We start from the raw sequence: 4,158 nt of genomic DNA, 5'->3' as shown, positions 1-4,158 counted from the left end.
TATATATATATATATATATATATATATATATATATATATGTGTGTGTATATATATATATATAAATTCATTCATCGCGCGATGAAATTATTAAAAATCACACACAGAATACACAAGAATCTAGATTAGCCAAATAAAACATTGTCCTACTTAATTGCATATTTCTATATCAACGAAAATTTTCTGATTAAATTTATTAGAATTCTAATTGAGATAACTGAAATTCTGATTGATATAATATTTCTGGTAAAATATACCAGAATAATTATATCAATTAGAATTCTAATTATCCCAATTAGAATTCTAGTATATTTAACCAGAAAATTCTGATTTGCCCACCAGAATGACTAATCCAACTAGACCATTTTTCTCAATGCATATAATATACATATATGTATTATATAACAAGTCCAACTTATAGTGTGTCGAAAAAAAGTAAAAATCTAATTAGATAAAGTCTCAGTTAGATGAAGAAATAAACTAGAAGTTTTCTAATGTTTCATTCTTTTATATCTCTATATAGTTTTTACCAGTCGAAAAATAATGACATAGTTATGGACTATTTACATTTTGTTTTGACTCTTTTTTTATTACTTTGTAGTAATTTTCCTTTCCTAAGTTTCAGGTAATGAAATGCTAGGTGCCGAAATGTGTTAAACTGTACCCAAGCCGACTCTGTTTTTTCTTATCCTTTCTTGTAGTTCCTTTGCCGTAGATGCCGTAGATGCCGCCATAGCGTTTATAGGACTTTCAAAAAATTTTTATCACAACTGCAAGATGAAAAGAACCGATAGATTTATTTTGTTCTTACATCGAAAAAAAGATATTATTAAATCTTATTTCATCCTTATATTACAATTATTTTGATCGTTTTATATAATTCATTTTTGTATATTTTGACGCTAACAAGAACTAGAAATAATTTAATTAAAAATAAATAATTTAATTCATTTGATTCGTGACACTAGAAGGATATTAGAGTGTTTTATTTATTATTTTCAAGCAAAACAATTCAGTTCTTACATAAAATAATTTGTCATAAAAAATCTTTAAAAAATCTCTACAAAAAAATACCAGGATTGGATAAATTAATGTTTTTTTTAACTGAATAAAGTTAAAGTTAATGGTTCTACAAAATTAATAATAAAGTTAAGTTAAAAGTTGAAGGAATAAAAAATTAACTTAACATAAGTTAAGTCAATATTGACTTAAGTTAAAAAAAAGTTAATTTTGAAAAAAATTATTTTTTAAATCATAATGTCCTAATTTTTCTTAAAATGAGATTAAATAACTACAATATAGATTATTAAGTAAGTTAAATTTTTAATTTTTTTATTCATATGTGATATAAGTATATTATACATAATGATATAACTATAAGTATATTATACATAATATTATACATAATGATATAATTATAAGTTATATAATTTTAAAAAAACAGCCAACACACAGGGAAGATACAAGATCAGTGATTATTTTTTAAGAAGTCTTAAGGAAATTGACCGATTACAATCGAATGCGAGAAGAATATTTGACTATAATTGATCAATTTCTTATTTACTTACGGCTTAAAACACCTATTGTAGATCTGGACTAAGGCATAAACTAATCAGAGAGCTGTATTAGCTTAAGAAATTACTTAAGATGGTTTTAAAATACGAACAGAATATACGCTCTTAGTCTTATTATTTTTACTTAGTCTTATTATATCTTATTATTTTTCTAAGATATTCAAAAGAGATAAAAAAATTTTTTAACTTAAAAAAAGTTAAAAAGTTAACATTTAAAAGTAATTTAGTTAAGTTAAAATTTAATGCATTTAAAATTACTAAGTTAAGTTAAAAGTTAAAAGTTATTAACTTTTTAACTCTTTTTTTAACTTTTAACATTTTAACTTTTTTTACTTTAGTTACTACCCAATCCTGAAAAATACACATAAGAGAGAAGAAAGTTTTTTGATGAAAGGAAGTCTTGGTACCTAAAGTAACATTCAAATGAAATATACAAATACAATTATCAGTTTTATAAACTGCACTTTTCATTCCTCAGAAAAAGATAAATGCCTTTTAAAAATAAAAATAAAAAGATAATATTGTCAGATAAAAATGGATTAAAGATCAAATAGAAGCTTGTGAGCAAAGAGATGACACTTTCACGTGACGAAGAATGACACATGAAGATTAAGAAAAGATGTCGATGACTAACTACAAAATCTGTGTTAACAATCGATTTCTTAGACTTTTTAAAGTAAAAATATTCAGCATTCAATTCTTTAGCTCGTCAAGAAAGTGCTTTTGTAAATCATATATCAGAATTTCATTAGGTTTTGTGACCTAAGAAAATTTTACATTCTTTTGAATAATACATCTACTTTCATAAATCGCTCGTAATATTATTGTCATGTAAACAAATTTTTACTATAAAAATATAGTAAAATAACAGAAAAATTTATTTACATTTCTTAATATTTTACATTTGAGAACGAGATCATTTAAAAAGGCATATAAGAGTCTATGCTTTTATATGTCTTTTTTTTAATAATATGATAGGAAATATGATGGTATATATTTAGATGAAATCAAATTCTATTTAATTTTATTTTAAATATAAAATAACAAATAAATAAGTTAACAAAAATATCATTAAAAATATACAAAATTTTTAATTCTCTTTTTTAGTAGGATTTATTGAATACAAAATTCTGTTAATAAGATCTCTTTTCTTCAATCCATTTTAATTAATCATCAGAATTCTAAAAGTCTAAATATATTATGTTGTTCTATTCTAAATATATTATGTTGTATATCTCTATTATTTAACTGTTCGGTATTATTAAATTTTAATTTTATACAACGTTCTAATTCTATTCTATATACTTTTGATGGTACATGCTTTTTTTATTGATATCTAATGAATCTATACTATGATGCAGCGTGAAAGATATGAGATTAGACAATTATAATTTGCGTGATCGAGCAAATCGTCAGTTCATCTATGGGAGACGTGACGGAGTGATTAGAATAATGACGGAGCACCTACCTGTTGCTGTCTCCATTTAGATACCATCATGTACATCAGCAACGTTAGGATGGCAATATTATGGGAACTAACAAGCATATGGTCGGGTCAATATCGCATAAACGCGAGCTCGCATCAGTGATGCCCTCGCATTTTACCTGATCATTGGGGGAGTAAAGCGGGAGCCCTTTGACGATGAAATCAAACGAAAATCCGCCATATGCGCGAGCTCGCGCTTATGAGAATACTTGAGTTTCCGATTAAAGGTAATTTGACATGGGAAGTTTGACATGAAAAGCGCTTTGCGCGATGTATCGGCAGTTCACAAAAATTTCTCAACGGGTATAAACTTTATAAGTAATTTGTTACATTTATTTTAACTTTCTATTTTCTCATAAAATCACAAAATCACGAAAATAGAAATTATTCTTACAAAAATAGTTTAGGATCAAATATCTTTTTTCTAGTCAAACATTGATAGATTTTCACCAAGATTTGACAGTACAACGTCGTAATGGTGACCCGTCGACTTTTAACCCCTTCCGGCTGCGCGGTGACTATGAAGTTCTCCATTATGGAAGACAGAAATGACGGAAAAAAAAAAACGAGGTCGCGAAGACGTTGACGTCCGTTAGTCGGCCGGAAGTTCAGTGTTATGAAAATCAGACGTTGTGTCGGTTGGTCTGGCATACGTAACGGACTTTTCGCTGTTTTCGCGTTCTTCTCCTGTTCTCAAAGTGGGCGGTACAGAGTGTAGAGCGACAAGTAGTTACACCGGCTAGTAAATCAGAAATCAGAGACGGCGCACCTTGAGAAAGAAGACGAAAGAGCTTCTTGAGGAATACCTTACAAGACGCGCATCCATCCTGGGCGGAGACATCCGGCCTCTTGTTACGCATTCATCTATGCGCGAGAGACTGCTTGAGATTGTCGTTATATCAGAAGAAAAAAAAGAGAGAGAGAGAGAGAGAGAGAGAGAGAGAGAGAGAGAGAGAGAGAGAGAAGAAGAAGAAGAAGAAAGAAAGAAAGAAAGAAAGAAAGAAGAAGAAGAAGTAGTAAGGTACGGAACGTAACGTAACTAACGTAACCTAACGTAACGTAACGAAAGTAAGTTAAGTAAGTAAGTACGTACGTAACGT

The sequence above is a fragment of the Atta cephalotes genome (assembly GCF_000143395.1).
Source record: "Atta cephalotes unplaced genomic scaffold scaffold00034, whole genome shotgun sequence".
NCBI classification, from domain to species: domain Eukaryota; kingdom Metazoa; phylum Arthropoda; class Insecta; order Hymenoptera; family Formicidae; genus Atta; species Atta cephalotes.
Note: the sequence above shows the minus strand (reverse complement) of the source record.